Genomic DNA, 27685 nt, shown 5'->3' on the forward strand with positions numbered 1-27685 from the left:
TCTTTTCAGTCTTCTTATGCTGTCCTCTCCTCAGTGTATTTTACAATCCAGCAAAACCTTCCTTCTTGTTGTTTCCTGCACGACATTACATCTCTTGGTTCTGTCTTTTCATTGATCCTCCCCCATCTAGCATGTCCTTCCTCCTTATGTCTACATTCTGACTTCTTCCTTTAAAACACCTCAAATCCCAACTTCTCCAGGAAGCCTTTGATTATCTCCACCATTCCTAGTACCTTTCCTACGAGATTCCCTTCTCTGTGTCTATGTACTTAGTAGTGGTTGCACATGGTCTTCCCCATTACATCTCTGAGCTCCTTGAGGGCAGGGACCATGTTTTTGCCTTTCTTTGTACCTCAGCCTTTGGCACACTGTCCAGCATATAGTAAGCGCTAAATAAATGCTTGCTGGAGAAGAGCCAGATCCTACCCTATTGGGACTTGCTTCTAGTGAGTATCTGAAACTATCCTCCTGTTTGCTTCCATTATTCCATGTCATTACTCTCTTTCTAATGTATTGAGGCATACTGGTGACTCTGACAATGTGATAACACGTTCATTCTATGTACGTGTACTAAGTGTGGTGAAACATACACACAGATATATACATGTTTACATATAAACACATACCTACACACATACACATATATTGTTGTTTTGGGGTCATTTTTTCAGTTGTGTCTGACTCCTCATGACCCCATGTGGGGTTTTCTTGACAAAGATACTAGAGTGGTTTGCTATTTTCTTCTTCAGCTCATTTTGCAGATGAGGAAACTGAGCAAACTGTATTAAGTGACTTGCCCAGGGTCACACAGCTACTAAGTATCTGAGGCCTGATTTGAACTCAGGAAGATGAGTCTTGGCCTGGCAATCTATCTATCCACTGCTCTACCTAGCTGTCCCATGCGTATACACACACATACATATACACACATACACATTTGTAGTTATTTTTGTACATATGTATGTATAGGGATGTATTTTGTTTTTCTCCTATCATAACTTCCATTATCCCTCAGCCAATGTAGGCTAGTGCCTTCTCTGCAGTTTATATTCTTACAGAGTTATCCAGAGAGTGTTCAGAGAAGTGGAATGTTAAATGATTTACTGAGGATTAAATGGGCAGTATGACCTTAGATAGGCCTCCCTGGTTTTGAGACCACTCTTTCTCTATTACACTATGCTGTTACAGGAATCAGCGCAGCATATTAGCTATTTTAAATGCTGCACATTGAGAAGGAAACAGAACATAAGTGCAGACATGTGTTTGGAATCTGCATGTCACAACTATATGTTAGATCAAAGAACAAACAGAGGGAGTTTACTTATTAATGGGGATTGGATTTGTATAACACAGAACTTGAAAAATAAAAAATCCCTAAGTGTATAACATTACAAATGTCTATTCTGAGAATTACCCAGGCCTTTCTGGTTATTTTGGACATAAGTCTGAGTTGAGAATTGAGCCCTTATAACATACACATTTGATTTATCACTGTTTAGATATTAATAATTTCTAAGGAATAGAATTTTGGGGATATCATCCAATGTGAAGAACTCCTGAATCAAAAGAAAATGAACTTCAAGGTCGTGTGTGCAAAGGAAATCCTAAATCTGAACTGTTGGATGGAAGGCAAGAGAAAGGAACAATCCCATCCAGTTTGCTTTGATCACAGAGGTGTTTACTCTGAGGAGCTGATTACTCATAAAAGGCCCTCAGGCTTGGTTTTGTTTTTTTTTAATCATCGGTTGGCAGCTACTTCTCTCCTCTTCACCCATACCCAATGTCTTCCTTAATCATTGGCCAGACATCTTTCCTTTTGATCCGTGCCCCACACTGCCAAGTGTGAAGCCTGATGAATCTGTCCTGATTTGTCTCATCATCTGGACAGCTCTAGATATTACAGGGGATAGAGCACTGGATTTGGAATCAGAAGAATCTAAGTTCAAACATGGTCACAGAGACTAGCTGTGTGACCCTAGACAAGTCACTTAACCCCATTTGCCTCAGTTCCTCATCTGTAAAATGAACTGGAAAAAGGAATGGCAAACCACTCCAGTATCTTTGCCAAGAAAATCCCAAATGAGGGTCACAAACAGTAGGACATGACTGGGAGGAAGAAAGGACAATTCTAGCTCTACAGAACAGAGCGGGGATTGGGGGTGGGAGGAGAGTGAAGAGGTGGATGGGGAGAAAGGGTGTGTGTCCTGTGGTGGGGGAAAGGGTGTATATTCTGTGTATGGAGGAGGGTATGCATCCAAGGAGACTTTAAGGAACTTTTCCATATCAAAATGTTCTGTCAACCAAAATTCTGGCATAAAATATCTATGCCAATGCTTACTTGTAGTTACTTAAATGTACTTTGCAAATGACAGGGAGTGACAAATAAACACAGAGTACATAAATACCCACTAAATGCTGTGTATCAAATGAGAATTTCAATAGCTCAATGTTCCCTAGAATGTGGGATAGAGTGTTTTGTACTGCGTTATTTGTACTGCTAGAGAAGTGTGGAATGACTATTGCTATCCCCTGGGGACCCCCATACAAATGAGCTATCTTGTGAAGCAATCCCAGGGTGCCAACTTTAAAAATAAATATTAAAATGCACTTGCTATCTGTATTGTTAAAGAGGCAGAGAGAGGAATAAACCCAAGAAACCAAACACTCACATGCTTTTCATTTGATACTAATTCCGCTATTAGACACATTAAGAATACATTGAGGAATGTCTGAATGTTACAATGGTGTTGTAGATATGTCTACAATGCACCAAGTAAAGAGTAAATCTGGCAGTGGTATTGTTCATTTAACCACACTGAATAATGTGGGCCAAGAAAATCTCCTTTCTAGTAATCCCCCAAAGAGAGTCCTAATTTAGACTCACCATGCCAAGTTCTTACTGTCAGAACTGAAGTAATGATTCGAAAGTGAGAAAAACAGACATTACATTCAGAAAGCTGGAAGATAGTCTTACATTCTCAATTGCCACTGGACAGAATGACCCATGAAAATAATCAGAAAGGCTATTTTCCTTAGGGGATGTCTAAAACCAAACAACCACAGCTTATGTCTTTCCTGGGGAACTGTGGCAATATTTTAATTAAAGATGTGAGTGGCTAAGGAAAAAGACTGAGAAACTGAAAACCTGTACATGATCTATATACCATATTTTACATGATTTCCATTTAGTTGCACAGACAATTATCATACCATTTGCCTGGGCTCTATATGTTCCCTAGCTGGCTCAGAGCATAGTAATGTACTAGACTCATATGGAAGCTGAGCTCTCCGATTTTTGACTCTCATGTGAAACCATAAGGCTCACAGCTGGGAATCAGTGAAAGCACATGAAGACAGAGGATAATATTTTACTTGTATCAATTAGGCTTAATTGCCTCAAGTTAGTAGGGGGGTGGTGGCTTTAAATTTTTTTTTCTTGGCCACCCCATTTTAGGTTTTTGTCAAACAGTGTGAGAAGAACACATTTGTGTCTGAAGTAAGCCAACAAAACTTGGAACTAATACCAGTATTGATCACTGGAATGATGTGTGTGTGTAGGAGGGGACAACCTACCACATCATCATCTGTTCACCTCACCCCCTACAGACAATGCCTAAAAAAGTAACTTAAAACAGCATATTTTATTGCTCCAAGATCAGGAGAATCGTAAGAATCAACCTAAAGTTGTTACTCACTCTTCTTAAGTTTGAGGGTTTTTCTTTTTCTTTCTTTGAATGGGTAACTTTCAAAAACGTTTTAAATCCAAAAATCTACATTAGAAAATGTTAGGCAGCCACCTGTCTTTACCATTTCTTTCTATATCTGCATCTCCTCCCCCCTCAAACTCCACAGATACATTCCTGTGCATAAAGCTGGTTTTAATCAGGACAACCACAAGTATTACAGATCAAATCAAATGCAGCTGAATCCTCCACTGAAGATTTTATATGGAAATAAATATTAAAACCAACTTCATTTTTACTCAAAAGAATTAGTATCACACTTAGAAAAGTTTATCCTGGGGCAGCTGCCCATATAGACTTAAAAAATTTCTTTTTAATAAATGTTCTATTTCTACCTGTTGCAAAAATATGTATTAAAATTTCTTAATCTATTCAAGTGCATGAGATTTTTGTTTTATTTTGGTTTTTGCCCTTGTACTTTAATGAGTTGCCAGATTTTATTCCCATTTACTTCAAGTCAGGGAAGAATTGCTTCACTCTCTGGCAATGTTAATCTTTAGAGAAACCTACACTGCAAGGCCTGGGACAGAGCAGGAGACAGCAACATCATCAAATAGCCAACACTGAAGCATTAAGCAAATGTTCCTGCCCAGTGAATAGTTTTTACATTCAAGTCAATACGATGCCTAATTTTTTTCACCCACCCTGGTGTAACAGGGTTCTCTCTCCTCTAGGTGAAGAAAAGAGGTTGTATTTAGAGTTAGAAGACTAAGGTTCAAATACAGCTTCTGACAGTTAATACCAGTGTGACTTTGCACAAATTAAGGGGCCTTTCTGGGCCTCATTTTCCTCATTTGTAAAATGATGGAGGTAGATTTGATAACCACTAAAATGACTCTAACGGTATGATACTAAGGTGCCAAAGAATATTGCTTCCTTGATCAGAAACCACTCAGACAGACATAAATAACTCCATGGAGTATCTCCTGGGCTTCTTGTCCTGACACCTTCCAAATCCCTGTCCTTTTTTTTTTGTTTTTGAAGAGAAAGACTTAGAAAGATCTGTAGTTCTCTCAAATACACAATTTAAGACCTCAAACACAGCATTAATTAATCCTCTCACTACCTCTAAAGCATTACCTCCTCAGAAAATTAAGAAGTAGAAAGATTAAGAGATTCTGCCAGTCCCCCAGCAGATCAATCAGGAGACTTGAACTCAACCACCTAGACAGACCTTTCTCACTCATTCCTTCTCATTATACACAGACTGAGAGATAAAGCTTTTCCTTCAGACCTCCAGAGAGCACTGGTGCCCACACCGATAGTGATTATATAATTGACACTGATAGACTTTCTTTCCAGGTAATTCCCCAAACGAGCATTTCTTAGAAATTAATATTTGTTACGGGTTTTCAAGGTGAGAAGAGAGACACCCCTCCCTACTCCCACAACAACACACACATTTGATTCCCTTTTTTGGAGAATATATGGGAGGACATGGACAAGAATCTCACAGGATGGGCAGACACAGAAAGCCTTTGATTTATATCACTGCAGGGAACAGCCGCATCACTGAGAACCCACATCCAAGCAAGTATTTGAATATAATGTCTCTTATGCCTTGATGTATGCTGTTGCGGGATTATGGATTAATTTTATAACTTTCCCATGTAATTTTCACAAAGGAAAGGTCAGACATATTCAAGGTGACATCAGAGATAAAGTATTTTAACTAGGGAATGTTTTTCCCCGCCACAAACCAGTATTGTCTTATAATAGTGGAATGTAATTCAGGTAAGGGGTTTTAGGGGTAGCTTGCTGTAATTCATTTTTAATGAAGGGGAAATCCATGGGGTTTCCCTAAGGGGAAGCCCTAGTCACAGCAAATCATTTGCTTGGCAAGCTTTCATTTTCGAGTAAATCAAATGTGAAAGTTGGTACTAATACTTCTGCTGCATTATAGTTCGAGTTGGTTCTGCATCATCTCCACTGTCCGGCACAACCTTCTGTTGACATTCTGTATCATTACTTATTAGAAGCTGAATCTGTGCCATCCTTACTTCCTCGAATGAAAGAACTCAACATTTGTAAGCTCTATCCCTCATTCTTCTATTAGGAAAACAATACATAGGAGAGAATGTCCACTTTCCCTGCAGGCTCAAGTGCAGCCAAAGTACTCAAACAGGTCTAAAATCTATCATTCAACTAGTGTTTTTTGAACTTTACTGAATAAAAGATTTAAAGATTCAAAATAAAATGTCATGATGGTTTATGTGACTTAATCATAGGTTACAAAATCTCCCAACATCCTGAAAATTTTGAATTGCCAAAATACTCATGTTATTTAGCTGCAAAGGAAGCAGCTTTTACAGACTGTGAAGGAATATATTCCCTTAAGTCATATTAATACATTCTGAAGTTCTATAGATTTTTTCCCCCTTCTCCTATTTAACTGTGATTTCAGTGGTGTAGGGAACTTTCAGTATGGTAACTCCCTGTACTAACCAGTACAGGTCCCTGAGTTTTTTTCTGCAACTCTCTGTCTTGTTAATCTGCAACTTAACAGATTCATATCATTCACAGTGTCTGAGGTAGGACTTGAGACCAAGTTTTCTTGAACCCTAGGCCTGTGCTCTATCTTCAATGCCAGGCTACTTATCTTACTGCCATTACCGTATGCAAAGTAGAAAAATACTGGAACAATATTGGGACATATGTAATATATTTAGTATAATTTATAACATATTTAAGATAATATTGACAATATTAAGTACTATCTCTTTTTATAGATGAGAAAAGTAAGGTTCAACAAATGACTTGTTATACTAAATTCATTCTCAAACTATTCTAGGCTACCCAATTTCTTGGGTAAGAGATGTGAGTCATGGAGAAGGCCTGAAATATCACAAAGAAGTTTCATTTCAATGTTGCCAGTGGGGCATGGGTGGGGGGTGGGGTGGGGGTGGGAAACAGGTGATCAATGAGGTAACTAAAGAGGGAAGTAAGCAATAGGTGGGAGTATTTCAAGATAACTGAGATGCATACGCCTAGGAAACTGTTAAAGGTGGAATGGAAGGGAAGTCAGACAGAAAGACAATAAGGTGAAAATTACACAAGCCTGTGCAAACCAAATAAAGCAACTTTTCAAGTCACTGTCTACACTAGGCTATTAGCTTGGGGAGATTTCTTTAATGTATTGATAGGCCTATTCAATGCTATCCTATTACCATAACACTTAATGGTATTTTTTTATTAGTTACCTTCTTAACAGAGTTTACCTTTGATTAGTTCAAAGTTAGTGGAACATTTGACTGCACTGCATTCTTTGAACTTTTCATTCTTCCATGCAATTGAAATTAGCACTGATTAAGAATCTGCCACAATAGCTTTCAAACTTTTAAGGAAGGTCTTATGGCCTAATATTATTCTTGGGATGTGAGGACTCACAATGCATGCATGATGGCAATTTTAAGTTCTATAGAACTCATTCCCTGCATATCTTTTGAGAATTATGGGCCTACATATGAAATACATATGATAGGAAGGAAAGACTGAGTTGAGTGGTGCGTGCTCTGCATCTCCAGAGAGAACATCTATATAAATCACAGATCCACTGATACAAATGAACTGGAATCTGAGGCCCAGAAAGATTAAATAATCTGCCCAAAGTCACAGAGGTTGGTAGCCCAGCAGGGACTAGAACCCAGGATTACTAACTTCCAATTTCTTATTCTTTCCATTTGAGGGTGGGAACCTGTGGCCTTGAGGCCACATGTGGCCCTCTAGGTCCTCAAGTGCATCCCTTTGACTGAGCCCAAACTTTACAGAACAAATGTTCCTGCACTTGAGGACCTAGAGGGCTACATGTGGCCTTGAGGCTGCAGGTTCCCCACCCCTGAGGATGGTATCTTTTCTATCAATATCAGAGATATATTTACATACAAGTGGGGAGAAAGGATGTATGTGCTATGGGGAAAGGATGAGAATGGGAATGCTTGTTTAGTAAATTTTAAACTATTCATCCATATAATGTAGAAAATTTAGAAAACATGGATTTTCAGATAGTTTGGCTCTGTAAATGGCCCTAAATTCTTTGAACCTAATACCTGGCCTTGAAAAATCTTTGTTTTGAAGTCACTGGATCTGAGTTTGAGTCTCACCTCTTATACTTACTAGCTCACATAATTCTCTAAGCCTTGATTAACTTATATGTAAAATGGACGCTTATTTAGTACTTAAATCTTTAGCTCTGGCAGAGATTCCGGAAGGAGGAATTTGGGAGAGGAGGGAATGTTTTTTTTTTAAACTTATGCTAACTAATACCCTGGGATATAAAAGACAAAATTGATTCTGCCCCTCAGTCCAAACCATTTGTTCATAGTGTTTTCAAAACTGTTTCAGAAGAGAAATGAGTAGTATGTGCACCCCTTTAGTATGATGACAGCAAAATTCAACTTCACAATCAACATCAAGATTTATGGATTGATATTAGCCACTGTCTAGCAAGCACATGGTGGGGAAGGGAATGGATAGGATAGATCTTAAGTAGGGAGATTCAATGGCATATTTGCCTACAATGTTCCTAAAGAGAAATAGCTTAGAAAAAGTGTGAGAAAAGGCCTCCATCCTCCATCACACACTGGAAGGGAACATGAGAAAAACATCTGTAAACCTTCTGAGGACAGAAGGCAATGTTGCTTTAAACTTATGAGTAACAAGCCATTTGAGGAGAAATAGGGCTAGATGATGCCTTCGTGAGTGACAGGGTTTCTTATCCACAAAAATAGGGGCTGGAGGAGATGAAGGAGGGGTGGAAAGGAGGACAGAGGGATGGAGCCAATCAGGCAAATGGAATGAAAAATTGCCATTTGGGACCGTATGGAAGAGCTGCTGGTAAGCCACCCTGGCCAAAGGAAAATGTTGATTTGACCAGTTTTCTGAGAGAAACAGACAGCCCTTATGCAAGCAGATGGGTGACAAATCTCTGGGAGAAGGCTGTGTTGTTCATGTGTGAAATGCTTCAAGCCAAAGAGTAAGAGAGCCAAACCATGTATGTAAGCAGAAACCACCTGGCCTGTATGGGGGGTGGGGGGGTGACAGGATACCCTTAGTAAATCCTCTTGTTCAAAACACCAGCTCCATTAACCAAGTTAAGCCTCTATTTAGTCATGCTCTTCCCCCCTCCTCCCCCTTTCCTTTCTTACCTCCTCCCTCCACTGCAATCATCCACACTGCCCTCTTTCCAGTCTCAGCTCTTCTTATGTCTTAAGGGCCTATACAATGGAATCCTGGAGGTAGGGAGAGGGAGCAAATCACCATCGAAGATTTAGTAGTCAGAGAATCTCATGGCAGAAACAAATCAATAACAAAAATTAAAAATAAAAAACCCAGAAACTAAACAAGATCAGGTTTAAAAACAAAATAAAAAATGCAAGATTTCTCTAATTGTATTTTTTTTTTAAATAGTGGAGACCCAGAAGGAGAGATTTCTCTGGCAGCCAATAATTTGAGAGTGAGGAACCTGTGGCCTCACAGCCACATGTGGCCCTCTAGGTCCTCAAGAGTGGCTGCAGGTTCCCCAACCCTGGTCTAGTCCTAAAAGGGGGAATTAAGAATGTCTCCTTATAGAAGGGGATAAAGTCATCCCTCCTTTCTAGTCCCAAAGCTGTATAAAGTATAGGCATCTGCCAGTCTCATTGTGCTTCTGTTTTATCTTATCTACCTAGATATGTGGGGATAAACTCTTCCATCCTCTGAAATGCAAATTGAACCTGGAGGTGTTCTTGCTGCTAAAATGAAGGTGAAGCAAATCCCATTCTAGAAACTTTGAGAAAAGGTTAATCTCATTTCAGAGTATTCCCATCCTGCCCTATACTTTTTCTATAAAAGCTGAAAGATCTAATTAGTTCTTCAAAGATAACATTTTCAAAAGGGTCTCAACACCCCTCAGTGTTCTGGGCACCCAATTTGATGGTGTGCCCTAAACACTCACCTGGGAGCACTTGGGCTAGACACGTAAGCTCATTCGTCTTACATACATTAACAAGACTTTTGCATATGCAGGTCTAAAGTTGCAATTGCATTAAATTTTGTACCCCAAACTGAAAGCTAAGTTAAGGCCATTTCTGAAAATAGATTCCACAAGGCTCTTATGGTTGCTTTACAACGTTCTGATCCTTCACAAGTCTTCAAAGGTATTCATTTCATAGACTTGGCTTTTTTTTAGGGGGGAGAAAGGAAAGAAACCCCCACGCCTCTTCTATTTTTAGCCAACTTTAAACCAAAACATTTACATACTGTTTGGATCCTAGATATCAGAAGGACTGCCTGTCTTCCCTGTATTTGAACTCCAATTCCACTGATGCCAGACATTGTGCTAAGACCTACCAAAATCCCCAACAATAATAACAATATTTCAAGAAACGAGTCACCAAACTCCATACATTTCTGTATAGTTTTCCACATAAGATGAACTACCAAAATGAGACTATATACTTTGTGTACACACACACACACACACACACACACACACACACACACATACACACACACACCTGACAAGAAGATACAATGAGGGGAAAAAAACCAAAAAACAAAACACCCTACCACTACCACCAATTAATACCAGAGAAGCCCATGCAACACAAAGCTGACAGTTATTATGTATAATTAGCTCAAGGCGAGTTTCTGTATACACATCATCTCCAGACATGTTTTCGAAACAAGGGTTTTGCCTTTTACTACCAATAATTTGTCTTGTTGTATGTTGTTACTTACACAGATGTTCACATAATTTTGTGCATATGTCCAAGTCAAAGGAGAGTTTCTTTACTCCTCCCCATCTCCACCCCCACCACTACCCTTCCTTTTTGGGAAGGAATGGGGAGTTGGGGTGGGCGAGAGAAGGCACCCGTCTGCTCTAGGAGCCACGGGGGCAAAAACAACTTCTATCAGTTACATGCGATAGTGGTTCTGATGGAGGCGGGGCAAGTGGACATGTTTTTTGGTAACGAGATTCCTACCCCATCCCATCTGAAATTGTCTCCAGCCTCTCCCCAAGCAAATAATTCCTGTGGGATTCAAAAGCCTTAAGCACGTTCCAGGTCCACAGTGTTCGCCGGGATAACACATTAACAGAAGTCTCTCTAAAAAGGGTTTGAATATTTATAGAAGGATAAAAGGGAATGGGGGAGCATAGAATGTGAATACACTTGGGGTTTTTTTTCCTTTCTTTTTTTTCTTCCTCTTCTTGGCAGTCTTCTCCTCTCAAAGCAGTGGAGTTTGCTCCCATTTCCGTGAACTTAGTCAGCATAGTGCACTATGCACATATACGGTATTCAGAGATCAAGCAGGCAGCTCTGTCTAAATACATGGCAAGGAGGGGGTGGGGGCGGCATCACAAGGAAGATGGGAAACTCAGACATACTGGGTTTTTACAATAGAGAAATGCAACTTTGGCTGGGGGGGAGTAAATTTTTAAAATATCTTTGCTTTTATTGAGATGCCACCAATTGGGAGAACATTCTGCTCAGGGGGATGTCTGCCAAGGACTTCTAATTCAGCTTGTTCCACTCATTTTATTTTTAAACCAAAGTGAAGAATTTTATTCCTGGAATGAAACAGGATTGGTGTGGGCAAAAGATGGGTAAATGTACTTCAGAGGTGTTTTATAACTACTTGAGGAGAAAATCCTCTAAAATGCATCCAGAATATTTAAGAAAGGTATTTCATTATTTCCTCTCAATTATTATGTTCTTCTTGAAATCTCTCCTTCTTTTAAGGAAAATAATGGGAAGAGAGTTGATTTTGTACAGAGTAAGGAATTCAGGGTGTATGCACACCCAGAAAGACACAGAGACACAGACAGACACACACAGACACAGACACACAGATCCTGGATTTCAGCAATTTGAGGAATGAAGTAACAGTGGGCCTTCTGTGATACTAAAAGTCAGAACGTTGGGCATTTGTTACTCTAGCAAGCTGGTTACTTGAAGCAGGCAATTTCTTAGCCTAGTCTCTTAGTGAGATTGGGACAATGAAAAATGCCAGGAGACACCAGAACTGGGAAGTGATATAGAGACTGGGGAGATAAGGAGAAGGTCTGATTTTGGAATACTACAACAATTGTTCAACTCACTCTGGTAATGTGTAAGATTTATAGAACACCATTTCATCCCCTCTGTCCTTCCCTCTCACCCCCTTTCAATGTATTTACTTTAAAAATCGATTTCCTCTGTCAGTATTTATTGCTGCATTTGCACAGTGGTTCTGAGAACCCTAGTGGAAAATCATAATGTTATACTTGTTAAATTGACCCTTCAGGGCCCTACTACTAGAACATGCCTCATCCACAGAGGTAGAACGCAAGTCTGCCAGGTTCATGCTGGGAATATCATTGCCCAATCTACAAGAATATGCAAATTTGCCTGTTCTGTAGCTCATTTACATAGTTTTTCATTGGTTTTGTATAACCTCTATACTGAATGTCAATTTGCTTTACTTTCCTGAAGCTTATTAGCAGTATGAGATGTTTACAGCTCTTAAAGCAAACAGGTTTAATAGTTAAAGAATTAAAAGATATAATTAAAAGGCAGTTGGGAAAGGAAAAAAAAAAACAAGCTTTGCTGTGATGCATGAAGCATGAAGATTTCATTGGCCATAGAAATTTAATTTCCATGTTAGGAAGGTGTAGAGGTCTCATACATGCATGTGCCTACACACATATGCCACGAAATTTTCTTAACCTATTTTGTGCCATATTCTAGAAAATTGGAAAGATTTGCTTGGAAAATACAGAGGGCCTGAACCTAGTCACTGAGTACACATTTTACTCACAACGACATCTGAATGGATGCCTGCCAGTGTCTGGGCTGACATTCAAACATGCTGAGTGCCTACAGATTCCAAGTTCATAATAATGATGATGATGATATAATAATTTTAAAAACCTTCTCAATCATTTCTAAGACACTACAAGTTTCCCCCCCTTCCCCTCCTCCCCCAGGCTTGGAGGGAATAAGTGTAAAAAAAAAGTTCTTTTGCAGAAATGTGCATGGGGAGCTTGGGACTATGCGGTACTTGGCTTTATCTGGAGTGTCAATGAGTATAATAGGGTTGTACCAAAGCATTTTTCCCATGTCCTGTGGGCCAGGAACTGGGTGAGAAAGGCCAGAGGAATCCTTTTAAGGCCATAAACTCTGACAAAACAATCATCTGAAATATGGGAGACTAAATATCTGAGTGGATAAAACTCCAAGGAATGTAGGTTTTCTAGCTCTTTCACAGTCTAGATAATAGTCACCTAGAGAATGAAATGGCACCCCGCCCCTTGCTAAACTTTATTAGTTCTGCAACAAGAAAAAGAGCTAGATATGGCATCAGAAAACTGGCATAGGAGTCCTGGCTCTGATATTTTATACCTGTGTGACCTTGGCCATCACTCTGCTTCTCCTCTCTAGGACTAACTTGACCGATCTGTAAAATAAGGGAATTAGATAATTGCTAAGTTTCTTAAATTAGATGACTGCTCAGTTTTCTTTTGGTTTTAAATTGATGAACCTAGGATCCCACAAACATCTATGTTATGATACATTTGGTAGTCCATACTACCAAGTATGTTTCCAAGGACAGTCTTACTTGAAGGTGTTGGGGCTGACCCAACATGCAAGATTTTTCTTTATTCTATATACAGCTTGTTTTGTATCTGGTTGTTTACATGCTATATCCCCCATTAGACTATAAACTCCTTGAAGGTAAAGGACTGGTTTTTGCCTCTTTGTGTGCTTAATAAATCTTTATTTTTTGATTGATTGAATTTTCACATAGATGATGGGAGAAACTGAGATTCTATACTATATCACCAAGAATGCTGAATCAAATTTTTGAATTGTTGGCTTTTAGAGAATACACACAATCACACTCACACACACATACAACCTTCTTAATCTGGGATCCATGAACTTGTTTTTTAAAAATATTTTTATAATTGTATTTCAACATAATTGTTCTCCTTTGCAATCCTATATATTTTGTTTTATACATTTTAAAACTTTTATTCTGAGGAGTCCACATGTTTTACTAGATTGTTGAGTTCCTGCTATAAAAAAGGTTAAGAATGTTTTAAAGAAATAAAGAAAAATAAAACCCATTATAGCAAAAACCTTTCCTCCTGATTATATGTCTCACCGTCTGGGAGCACACAGGTGAAAATGATGTAAAGGTCCCCAGTGGAAGTTTTATACATTTAGGTCTAGAGGCTCATTCATGTCTTGATGGCACTCAGCTGTGGGGAGCCTTACCCTCAAACACTATTTATCTTGTTTTAAATTCTCTTCCTGTGTCCAGCTGTGATAGGCAGCTAGATGAAACAAATTGCTTCAACTTATAGAGACAGAGCTTAAGGAAGAGAAGATATTTCAAAGAACAGTGGGAAAAGTGGTGGCGGCAGAGTAGTAATATGGCTGTGATATAGCCCTTACATGTGACCTCCTCCATCCAGGTCAGAATCTGAACCTTGGGATCAACCTGTGATTTGGTCTGAGAGGTTAGGTGAGTCTATAACCTGTTCTCTTTTAGTTTTTCTCGTACATAAAGAAAAGGTCATGTCTCATCTAACTGGACTATTCTGTATAAAAAGAAGTTTAAAAAAGTATTCCTCCCATGTATATTAAATATTATCAAGTACTATACTATATACTGAAGTATTCACTCGCAACTGAATTAGGCTGAGACAAACAAAACTCCAAATTGATTTATCACTCTTCTGTCATCAACTACATTTTCCAAAATGTACTGTCTATATTTGTAGTTGCATGTATAGAAACCTGAAAGTCTACACCCAAATAAAGAGTTAAATCTCCATGGCTCTAGGAAAGGGTTTCCAAGGGTTGTTACTGCTTCCTCTTCTTACTGCTCATCTTTTAGCCATTTCAGTATTTTCTTCGGGATCATGGAGAGTAGATGAAGCTCCAGTCATCTAAACTGCTTCATTCATAATAATGATGCCTTGCATTTATATAGTGCTTTATATTTCCCAAAATGTTTCCATAAACTTGATCTTACTTTAGTCTCCTAGTAGCCCTACAAGATAGTAAAGGAAGGCAAAACCCATGCACATAAGTCAGAGAGGTTACAGTTCCAAAGCTACTAACTGACAGAGCTGAGATCAGAACTCAGGTGTTCTGCCTTTTGCTGCTGAAAAGATTGTAATTCCCTACCGTGCAACAATGCACAGCATGCTGTTCTTGTTATTGTTCAGTCATGTCCGACTCTTCGTGGACCCATTTGGGGTGTTTTTGGCAAAGATACTGGAGTGCTTTGCCATTTCCTTCTCCAGTTCGTTTTACAGATGAGGAAACTGAAGCAAACTGGGTTAAGTGACTTGGCCACGGTCACACAGCTAATAAGCATCTGAGGCCAAATCTGAACTCTGGTATTCCTATCCACTGTGCCACTTCACTGCGTGTAAAATGCACAGTATAATCTGCATTTATTTGGGTATTTTGCCAATCTCTTTCCTCATTATCATTCTATTAGCTGCCACTTGTCACTCCTATCAGTATACCTTTCTCTCTCAACGTAACTCCTTTTCTTACTTGCTTCTTCTGATCTGTTGGGAAACTTGTAATACAAACTTACTAAGAATTAGGTTTTAAATAGCAGCCAGTAGAACTCTGGATGCACAGTGACTGATCAAGCTTCAATGCATAACTTTTTAAATTTATTATCATATTTGGAACTTCTGTTCTGCAGGACTGAAGTTGTCTTAAGCCTGATCTCCAAACAGCAGAGGACTTTGGTACAGTAATTTAGATATGTTTCTATAGAAAATTATAATGCATCAGTGTGTCACAGTGAAAAGAAAGCTGGTCTCAAGGCCAGAAAGACCTAGATTCAATATGTGCTTTTCACATATTGGGGGCTATGGAAAAATACACATTAATGCACTGTTGGTGGAGTGGTGAACTTTTCTAGTCATTTTGGAAAGCTATTTGGAACTATGTACCTGAAAATATTAAATCGTGCATATCCAATACCACTAACTAGGCCTATACCCCAAAGACATTGAAAAAAAAGAGGAAAAGGAACTACATGTAAAAAAAAAATGTGTAACAGTTCTTTTTGTGGTGACAAAGAATTGGAAAGTGGAGAAGTGCCCGTCACTTGGGGAATATGTGAACAAGTCATGGCATGTGAATGTGATGAAATACCATTGTGCTCCAAGAAATTCTGAAGAGGATGATTTCAGGAAGAACTGGGAAGATCTAAATGAAGAGATGCAGAGAGAGGTGAGTAGAAACAGAAAAACAATTTATACAAGAAGAAAAATATGATAAAGACAAATAACTTTGAAAGACTAAAGGACTCTGATCCATCCAAGAACCAACCATAATTCCAGAGAAGTCACTAAATAGCATACTACCCACCATACTATCATATATTTATATACACATTTGTATTTTTATATAGATTATAAATGTACATGTATATAATATTTATATATGCCTCAATCTGTACTGAGTCCATCATCTTTCTATGCAGTCCATTACTATATACCTATATTTCTATGTACAGACAAACATGTATATGTATATATACATACAATGCTTATGCACATGTATGTATATAGAAATCATTGATGAATTAACTGCACGGATCTCCTTTGCCACCTGTTTACACACCTCCTTTGGACTGGGGATAAACACTTACATTATGACACTTGTTGAAATAGTAAACTTGAGAAATTCAAATCAGTGGAGTGTCTGTATATACACACATATTGCATACATACAACATATACATACACACATATGCTATGACCAACACAAGAATTTGTTTTGCTTGACTATACAATGTTTGTAATAAGCTTTATTTTCTTGTTTTCTCAATGGGAGTGGAGGAGAAGGAGGGAGAGAGTGTTGACCTGAAAATAAAACAAAATTGAATTAAAAATATAAAAAGAAAAGAAACAGAAAAAAATTGTTGATACTAAAAAAAGACATATTGGCTGTATGATACTAGCCAAAACATTTCTCAGTGATGTAGGCAGCTCTCTAAAACCCTAAATTTCAAAGGGTGGTGCCAACTTGCATTGCCAGGGAGTTTCATCATCCCCAAGTTCCCTTTATCAAGGAAATCTTAGGCCCTGTCTCTATCCTATTTTCCACCACAGAATGAAAATGAAGCAAATTGACAAATGTCTACTGTCCCAAAACATACTTCCTGTAGAAGCATACTGGATATTTGTGAAGGTGGTTTAGTCTGAATAAAACTAAGGCAAGATAAGAGTGAGGCAACCTCCTGACACCTGGGTTTGCACCATTAATAGGAGTCTCTGAAGGAGAAGTAGCACAATGGTTCCTAGATGGTTTACAAGGAATGAAAAGATGACATTAGCAACCATGATGATGAAATTTCCTAGCTTTGGTTGAATGATGTCAGGGTCTTAGACTTAGAGCATACTTCAGACATTGCTGTAGTGTACAGTGTTTTCTTGCTGAAATGATGCTTTTGGACTGGAAATTGGGAGGGTTAGAGGGCATCACCTGTGAAGCACACACCAGGGACAAAGTGTACAGTTTTGCGAAGTGGCTGTCCAGTGAATGGGGTTTCATTCAGTTGTGCCATGTAGATAGGGAGGTAGAGTGGGATGGAAAATACACTGTGGAAAGAGTCTGAATTAGAAGCCATGGGTTAAAATCTCACCTCTGATACTTACTCTGTGTGACTTTGGGCAAGTCAGTTACCCAGGACCTTAGTTTCTCAACAATCAAATGAGAAGTTTGGCCTTAGACGGCCTCAGATCTATGATCGTATGATGATAGCTAAGGATGACAGTTTTCACTATCACTTATTAGCTTAGCTTTGTGTCCTTGGTCGGATCTCTAGGAATCTCAATTTTCTCAGCTATAAAATTTGCTCAAGTAAAAATTTACTTGAAGTTGTTTTATGACACCTGGTTTATAAAATTTAGTGGTCCTAAGATGTTTCTTTGTATTTCTATTCTAATTTGATTGCTACTGTTCATTTAAAGTTGTTGGCCATTCCCCTTACAATACTATAAGGACATAATTCCTATTTGACTTTTGTGTGACTTAACTCTTTAATTCCTAAAGATAAAAAGTAATTTAGAGTTCCCTAGAATCTTAGTATCCCAATGTAGGGTTGTTTGTCCTTCATTTGGAAGAGAACCAGAGACATCATAGTGTGGTGTCTTGATTTCATGCAAATTGGATTTAAGTGAAGCAGAACTTCAAAGTCATCAGCCTCATTCTCTCTTGCAGAATCATCAAAGTTCAGTTGCAAGACAAAAAGTCAAGACAACTGATGATGGCCAAATTCTAAGGGCTCCACATGCCTGCTTCAGTCACCTTCATGGCAGTTGAAACAAATTGTTCTCATCTGCCCATTCCACTGGGGCAAATCTTCCCAGGCTTGGGGTAGATATTCCCCTAACTAACCAACAGGTTTGGGGCCTGTCACCCTCAACTTGGTTAAGCCCATCTGCCAAGACAGTTTTAGTGGAGTGTGGTCACTGTGCATGCTACAGTTTATTGGAGTTGGGTAAAGTTGGATCCACTGAAGGTGGATGAGCAGCCCTGAAAATGTCTGGGCAAGCTTTCACACCAGTGGTTCTAGTCCTCCCTGAATACCCTAATGTATTACACAATGAAAAAAATGTCCAGAAATCTAATCTAAGTTCAATGAAGTGGATTATGAAAGTCCTTTCTTTTAATATGTAAATATTTAAGTCAAGTATGTGCTCACCACAGGCCTCATGGTATAATTTGAGTCAAGCATGTCAATTAAAGTGGAACACTGCAATGTATTTAATTCACTGGGAACCATTTGTCACTAGGCAGTATGGCGGGGGGGGGGTAATATACCATTGGATATAATGGGGAAAATAAAAAGCAAAATTACAACATTTCTGATGACTCCTGGAAGCACATTTTTGTTATTACAGGAGTTTCAATAATCCAGACTCCATTGACTTGAATTTCTCAAAGTTTACCTTTGCAACAAGTATCATAGCCTATGATACTTCCCCCAGTCCAAAGGAGTTGTGTAAACAGATGGCCAAGGAGATCAATGCAGTAAATTAATCAACAACTATCTGAGAATGAACTAAATATAAAGGTTCCATTTGTAATGTGACAACAACCTCCCAACTAAGACATCATGCAACACAATACCGAGTGACCAGGATGAAAAACAACTTTGGAAAAGAAAGTTCAGGATCAAGGAATGAAAGATGCCAAAAGCTTTGTTTTAATTTTTCAGAAACCTCTAGCATGTATACCATCTTTAAAAAGAGGGCCAAAACAGGAAATTTTCAAAAATGCAATGAAAAAAAATGTTAATAATCATCTAAAAAACACTCAACTTTACTAAGAATTGAAGGGTTGCAAACTGTAACAACTTTGAAGTACTACATTGCATTCATTCATTGGCAAAAATTATGAAAAGCAAAAAAATTCAGTGCTGGGCTGGTGGGAAGTAGAGATGTGTTGCAGAAAAATATTTGTACCTTTATTCATTTCTGGTAGAATGCTGTATAATAGCAATTTGGCACAACACTTACAAAAATAGAAGCAATCATACCCTTTGATCTGGTGATTCTGTTAGTGGTAACATATACTGAAATAAAAGATTTATCCATACAGAGTTATGCATAGTAGCATCATATGTAATTTTAAAAAGCTAGAGGCAACCAAAATGCCCAGCATGATGAGAATAGTTGAATTATAGCACATTAATGTAATGAAATACTATAGTGAAATTTAAATGCAAAGTATGAGGAATACAAAGAAATCGGGGGGGGGGGGACTTTAAATAATAAAAAGTGAACAATGAAAACTTGAAGACTAAAGTATCCCAATAAGTACAACCATCAGAATGAATGGACAAACAATGAATCCTGATGGGACACTGAAGGAGTAATTGAAGAATTATGATAACTCATGCATTTAGATGAATCAATTTGAATATAAATTGTTATTAAGCAAGTTTAATTAATTCTATTGATGTCAATATTAAGGTTTTAATAAACCATTTAATTAAAAAAGAGAGTGGAAGATGAATGTGAAAAAACAAAAAAAAATGCAATTGGGTATATCCTAACAGACAAGAAAACAAATCGTTACTTGCAGACAAAAGTCATTTCAGAATCAGCTGACTGGGTGATCATATAGTCTGATTATTCACTGACTACAGACGAGACCAAAATGAATACTAAATAAGAAGAAAGTATGTTGGTGAGAAGAAGACACTGTGTGTGATTAGAATAGCACCAACCCATCCTATTTAAAACATCTATCAACTCTGAAAAAAAATACAAAATGAATAAAAGTAAAGACATTGAACCTATCACTGTTTCTTAGAGAAGTTTATTGGTTGTAAAAGTCAACACAAGAAGGTAGGTGAAAGGAGTCAGAAACAACCTCAACACTAACACTAATTTCCTTTAGCAAGATACAGCAGACAAAAATAACACTGGTTTATGATTCAAATTTATTTCTAATACATGAAAGAAGAAGTGGAAGAGAGGAAGAGGAGGAGGATGGAGGAAGATGATCATCTCTTTTCAATATGATGAAAAGCCATTGAGAAGATGAGCCTTGCAGAGAGCTTGATATTTGAGCCAGCTAAGCTAAATCATCTCCAAAGTATCCATAGATGAAACCAGAAGTAGGGAGACAGCAACATAATTAGTTAGTGGCCTGTTTTTATTGGTCCAGGGAATAGAAGCACCACATCTGGACTCAATCATGGTCTTATGGACACCACTGCTTCAGTACCTGGCATACTACTGGAAAGATTGGGAACTGGTAATTAAGCTGAGAAAACCAGTTGAACCCAACAAAATGTGTATAGAAGAAAACTGTCAGAAGGGAGGCAGGAAGGTAAGGAGACATTTTTACAGTTAGGGAGTAATTTTCAATACAGCTCAAAGAGGAAAAGAATACAAAAGAATGGAAAGATCACAGGCAACCAATACTTCCATACCATATAAGTACTTTCTCAGTTCTTGAAAACTCCAAGTAAATAGCCTGTGTGTGCCAAAGGGGGTTTTTCAATGAACATATGAGAAAGGAATAGGTAGCCTTCCACAGATGATTTTCAACAGCCTTACTGTCACAAAAGTAGCTGAGAGGTGAACTGAATAAAATATTTTATATTTAAAAAAATTAATTTTAGAAAAATTTATGGTAGAACAAAATGAAGATTAAAAGACTCTCTTCAGATAAGGTTATCCCCCAAGTATGTCATGATATTATAAAGGACTCTAAGAGAGAAACATTTGATTCCCATACTTCAAGGAACCATGATTTTGCTGATTACAATCCTTCTACAATATAATGAGCAGTCTTTGGGGTCACCCTTGGCATAAGTTTCTTGGAGCTCACTCAAAGCCTTTTCATCTGGATATGACTTTCCAGAGTTTGTGTTTCATTGAGATGATCATCAAGTACCCAGGGTCACCTACACACCATGATAAGGCATCAGTTAGGACTTGAGTGGAGAGGGGTAAGAGGTAAAATTTGTCTAAGAATTTGCAAGTATTGACATCAAATGAGGTGAAATCAAAGAAGATGTATAATCTAATAATGTGCTTACCACCATTGTGGAAGCTATCATGAAAGCCAATAAGAGAAAGGCTCCCTAAGTTTTCTAAGTGTCACTATTCTCATCACACCAAATTCTAGAACACTCTAAAGTATGTTCAGCACAATCCACATCAGTATGAAAGATCATCTACACTGGGAAAATATAACAAATGAAAAATACATAGTGTTCCTGCTATGACATGTATCCAAACATACAGCCTATTACATTAGTCCACCAAAATGTATATCTTGGGTTTAAGATCAATACATTTAACAACTTAAATTTCAGAGGACTGATGATAAAAGATGTTACCCACCACCTGAGAGGTAACGGACTTAAAATGCAAAATAAGACAGACATTTTTTTAACTTAGCCAATGTGGGAATTTGTTTTTTCTTGACTATGCATATTTGTTACATGGGGTTTTTCCCCCAATAAGCAGAGATGAGAGGGAGAGAAAATTAATGCTTGTAAATTTATTTTATTTCATTTTTTCAAATGCTTTATTAACTTCTGATTTACATCATTCATTTCCACCAGATTTTGAGTTACAAATTTTCTCCCTGTTTTTCCCCTACCCACCACCCCAAAATAGCAGTCCCACAGGACATCCCCTCCTCCAATCTGCTCTCTCCCATATTTTCTCCCATACCCCTTTAGACTTTTTCAGTAGGGCATGGTGGATCTCTATGCCCCAGTGCATATCTTATTTGCCAATTACATTTGATTTTAAAACTTTGAATTCCAGATTCATTCCCTTCCTCCCTTGTCACCCACCCTTACTGGGAAGATACGCAGTTAAGTATAGGTTGTACATGTGTAGCTAATGCAAAACATTAACATAGTAGATATAATTTAAAAGACTGACTATATTTCCCTCTCTCCTATGCCACCTCCTACTTGTTCTATTCTCTACTTTGATCCCATCCCCTTTCAAAAGTGGGTGCTTACAACTTCCCTCCCCCCCAGCCTGCCCTCCCTTCCATCATCCCCCTTCTCATCCCCTTCCCCCCTACTCTCCTGTAGGGTGAGACACCCTATTTAGTGTGTATTTCATTCCCTCCCCAAGCCAAATTCAATGAGAATAAGGTTGACCCATTCCCTTTTGCCTTCCTATTCCTCCCCTCCATTGTAACCATTTTCCCTTGCCTCTTCTATATGAGAAAGTTTACCATTCTGTCTCTCCCCATCTCCTCTCATTGTATCTCTCACCTCTTAATTTCACCTTTTAAGTTTCATCCCTTCCTATTAAATTGGTCCTGTGCCCTCTATCTATGTATACCTATAAACATAAATACACACATTCACATATGTATGCATATGCCCATATACCCTCATACATAGACACATATATATTTCTATTCCCTTCAACTATTTTCATACTGAGAAAAGTTTCATCAGTTACAATTATTGTTTTTCCATGTAGGAATGTTAACAGTTGAACTTTGATAAGTTCCTTATGATTTCTTTTCCCTGTTTACCTTCTCATGCTTCTCTTGCTTCTTGTATCTGAATGTCAAATTTTCTATTCAACTCTTTTTTTCATCAAGAATACCTGAAAGTCCTCTATTCCACTGAATGACCATATTTTCTCCTGAAACATGATACTCAGTTTTGCTGGGTAGGTGATTCTTGGTTTTAATTCCAGCTCCTTTGACCTCCAGAATATCACATTCCAAGCCCTCTGATCCCTCAGTGTAGAAGCTGCCAGATCCTGGTTTATCCTGATTGTGTTTTCACAATATTCAAATTGTTTCTTCCTGGCTGCTCATAATATTCTCTTTTTGATCTAGAAATTTCAAAACCTGGCTATATTCCTAGGAGTTTTCTTTTTGTGATCTTTTTCAGGAGGTGATCAGTGGATTCTTTCAACCTCTATTTTGCCCTCTGGTTCTAAAACATCAGGGCAGTTTTCCTTGAGGATTTCTTGGAGGATGATTTCTAGGTTCTTTCTTTGATCATGGCTTTCAGGTAGTCCAATAATTTTTAAATTCTCTCTCCTGGATCTATTTTCCAGGTCAGTGTTTTTTCCCATGAGATATTTCACACTGCCTTCTATTCTTTCATTTGTTTGGATCTGTTTAACAGCATCTTGATTTCTCATAAAGTCATTTGCTTCCATTTGCTCCAATCTAATTCTGAAGCAATGATTCTCCTCATTGAGCTTTTGAGATTCTTTTTCCATCTGGCAAATTTGGCTTTTTAAGGCATTCTTCTCCTCATTGCCTCTTTGAGCCTCTTTTGCCATTTGAGTTAGTCTATTTTGTAAGGTGTTATTTTCCTCAGTGAGGCTGTTGACTCTCATTTCATAATTTTCTTGCATTGTTCTCATTTCTCTTCCCAATTTTTCCTCCACTTCTCTTATCTGCTTCATAAGGTCCTCTATGGCCTGTAACCAGCTTGTATTTTCCTTTGAAGCTTTTGGTGCAGGAGTTCTGACTTCACTGTCTTCCTCCTGTTCCATGCTTTGATCCTTTTTGTCCCCAAAATAGGAGTGTAATGTTGGAATCTTCTGTCTGCTTCATTTCCTTTGCCTGGTCATGTTGCCACTCAATTATTTGACTTTTGGGCTTCTTGCCACAGTAGGACTCTGCTACCAGACAGGGGACCTTTGCTCCAAATGCTGGGTTTTTCTCAGCTGCCCGAGGTATTAGTTGGGTGCCCTCTCTGATGTCTCCCCACCCTCTGGCAAGCTGGACACACACCCCAGGACCTCCACCCTAGACCGCAATCCATATCCAAGCAGGTTAAAGCAAGAGTGATTACCCCTCAGACTGGTGCTTGCTCCCCCTACACTCTGTAGGCCACGACCTGAAGCTGCCACATGGCACTGGCTGGCTGTGCTGGCGTCTCAGCAGCTTCTCGCCCCAGGGGCAAAAGCCATGCACTCCCACTTACTGGGTTCCAAAGTCCAGACTGCACTGACCTCTCACTTTGTCCTTCGCATCTATGTGTTGATAAATCTGGAAATGGCCATAGCTGCTGCTAATCTGGAGTCCCTCTGGCTGGCGGCTGGTCAGGCCTGCCTTGGGGCTAAAGCCTTGGCATGGGGCTGGGCTCGGCTCCCAGAGCACTTTGCTGGCCAATTCCTGCCGGTCTGCCAGCCTGTCCTCAGTGGGAGGTTAGCTTCTCTGTGTCATTTTGTGGGTTCTGCAGCTCCAAAGTTTTTTCAGAGTCCCCTTTTATATGAATTGGCGAAGGTGGAAGCCAGAGCCACGCGGAGGTTCTGCTTCTACTCCGCCATCTTGACTGTGCCCCCAATGTTTGTAATTTAAAAAGTAAAATAAAACAAAAGGGATCTTAAAATGTGTATCTTATATGGGTGCCATAATAGATAATAAGTTGGTCACATAACTGAGGAGAAGAAAGAGATCAGGCTAAGTTGCAATTGTGAAACTGCACAGTATTTTCAAAACTCTCATTGAGATAAAAAAGACCACCTTTATAGCACCAATATTTTCCAGGAGTCCTTTATTGTTACAAATGCTGGCATACCATGACCTCAAAAATAATCAAAATTAGAACTAACCTAAAAGGAAAGAGGCTTGGTAGACAAAAGTAGAATATAGCATGTTGTCATGACTTACAGGAAAGAAATGGCATAAAATGTTATATCAACTACACTCTAATTGGACAAGTTGTGTCTACAGGGGGAAAATTCTACTAAAAATGTGAATTACAGTCCATCATTAAGTAATAATACATATGCTTGCTTTCTCATCTTTACAAAATCTTAACGAGAATAATCAATACACATGTCAAAGGCATGCTTGATGAAAATATAAAAAAGGAACAGACTTTTGAAAATAATACCTTATAGCAGAAGACATCCTTTATAGTCACAGAATCAAATGAAAGGTGTAGAGAATACAAGCTTTCATTGTGCTGTAGTTTGTTAACTATAAAAACCAAAACCCAAAACCCTAACATTCGATTTTGTAAAACAAGATGCCACCTTAAAAACCCTCTTCCACAACACAGGCAACCTCCAGCAGCCAGACCTCTGGGTGCTTCAGCATAACCTGGGGAAAACAAGTAGACACCAACCCTACAGGTGCCTAAGCAAACAGTCATGGGCTTCAGCATAGCCCTTGGCAAACAGGCAGCCTCTAACAGTCAGACTACTGCCTACTTTAGTGTAGCTCCCAGAAAACACAGAAATATCTCACCAGCCTCAGCACACACCAGACACCAGCACTAGGATCCCAGTTCAGCACCAGGTAAGATGTCAGATCCCTACTGTCTCTAGCAGCACCAACTATCCCCCATTCCACCCCCTCAGCACAGCACCAAACATGAGAGTCCCCTGTGGGTCTCAGGGAAACATCAGGTAAATAGCCAGGGCCTATAGCCTCTGGCATAAGAAGCCTGACTGCCCCCTTGACCCCAGGAGCAGAGTTCAAATTCAAAAGAAAGGAAAAAAGAGAAAAAAAGATGAATAAAAAGCAACAAAAATAGAATATGACTATAGAAAGTTATTATGGTGACAAGGAAGATCAAAATATAAACTCAGAAGAGGATAACGATGTGAAGACACTTATGGGCAAAACCCCAAAGAAAAATGAGAAGTTTTCTCAAGTCCAGAAAGAACTCAATGAAGAGCTTAACATCATGTAAGAGAGGCAGAAGAAAAAATGGGGAAAGAAGTGAGAGTGATGCAAGAGAATTATGAAAAAAGAATCAACAGCTTGGAAAAAGAAAACTGCTTAAAGAGTAGAATTGGACAAATAGAAAAGGAGATATAAAAGCTAACTGAGGAAAATGACTCTAAAAATTAGAATTGGGCAAGTGAAAGCTAATGATTCTATAAGACATCAAGAATCCATCAAAAAGTTCAAAAGAATGAAAAAATTGAAGAAAATGTAAATACCTCATTGGAAAAACAACTGATCTGGAAAACAGATGCAGAAGAGACAATGTCAGAATCTTGGGACTATCCAAAAGCCATAATGAAAAGGAGTACCTGGAAAGCATCTTTCAAGAAATTATCAAGGAAAACTGCCTGATTTCTTGGAACTGTGGGCGAAAGAGGCATTGAAAAAATCCACTGATCACCTCAGGAAAGAGATCCCAAAATAAAAAGTCCAAGGAACATTATAGCCAAATTTTAGAACTATCAGGTCAAGAAAAAAAATAGTATAAGTGGCCAGAAAGAAATAATTCAAATATCAGAGAGCCACAATTAGTATTACACAGGACTTGACAGCTGCAGTAGTCAAGGATTAGAGGTCATGGAAATATGATATTCTGGAAGGCAAAATAATCAAGCTAAGAATCAACTAGCCAGCAAAACTGAGCATAATACATCAAGTGAAAAAATGGTCACTCAATGAAATAGGATTCCAAGTTCTCATAAGGGGACCAGAAATGAACAAAAAAAAATTGATCTCCAATATCAAGACTCAAAAGAAGTCTAAAAAGGGAAAAGAAAACATAAGGCATCCAATGAAGCTGAACTGTTTACATCCCTACATGGGAAGAATATACTTGTAATTCTTTAAAATTATACCACTAACAGCTCAGCTAGAAGAAATATACATAAAAGATATGGGTAATAAGGTGAATTTGAGGAAATAACAAAAAATAATTGAGGAATGAGAAAGAGGTATACATTGGGTAGATCTTATATGAAGGATTTATAGAAAGAAATGCATATGAATCTCTTAAGTAGAGAAGGAATGATTCAATTGTAATCTATCAACATAGATAAATTCAGGGATCCACCCAAAGAAAGTATCAAAGCTTTTTTTGCATTATGAAGAAAGCAAAGCTATTGTATAGGAAAGATTGAAGGTAGATGAGGAATTGGTCAATGGCATAAAATGCTATTGATCATTACCTTCCTCTTGACACACTCTACTTGCTTTGACTTCCATCGTACTGTATTTTCCTGGTTCTCCTCACTCTGAAGATTCTTCCATATTGCTACCTCCTTATCCTCCTCTTGATCCATAAATGTGGGGTTATTATTGTTCTAGTTGTGTCTGACTCTTTGAGAACCCATTTGGGATTTTCTTGGCAAAGACACTGGAATGGTTTGCCATTTCCTTTACTAGCTCATTTTTCAGATGAAGAAACTGAGGCAAATGACTTGCCCAGCGTCACACAGCCAATAAATATGTGAAGTCAGATTTGAACTCAGGTCTACCTGACTCTAGGCCCAATGCTCTATCCATTGCACCACCTCGCTGCCCTTATTATAAACGTGAGTATCAAAGTTCTATCCTAGGCCTTTTTTCTCTTCTCTCCATAATTTGTCATCCTGATGATCTCCCCTACTCAGATGTTTTTAATTACTACCTCTATCCAGATGACTCGAAAAATCTCTATTCTCTACTCTCCATGAAGGTTCCAGATTCTTAATTACAGCTTCTGACTAGATTTCTCTA

General features: G+C 38.5%; 1 protein-coding gene across 8 annotated transcripts in view; it reads right to left on the reverse strand.

The window, feature by feature from the left end:
* The window catches only part of ATXN1 (ataxin 1), a 530883-nt gene that overhangs the window by 130383 nt on the left and 372815 nt on the right, over positions 1–27685 (reverse strand). Inside the window, exon 7 of one of the 8 annotated variants that reach the window (XM_069092449.1) lies at positions 8888–8971. The exons of the other annotated variants lie outside the window; for them this stretch is intronic. The gene's annotated coding sequence lies outside the window, so the exon portion shown is untranslated. The remainder of the gene's footprint in view (positions 1–8887; positions 8972–27685) is intronic. 8 annotated transcript variants of the gene reach the window in all.

The sequence above is a fragment of the Petaurus breviceps genome, unplaced genomic scaffold (genome assembly GCF_028583685.1).
Source record: "Petaurus breviceps papuanus isolate PSGF00001 unplaced genomic scaffold, PetGlider_PUasm1.0 190, whole genome shotgun sequence".
Lineage (NCBI taxonomy): Eukaryota > Metazoa > Chordata > Mammalia > Diprotodontia > Petauridae > Petaurus > Petaurus breviceps.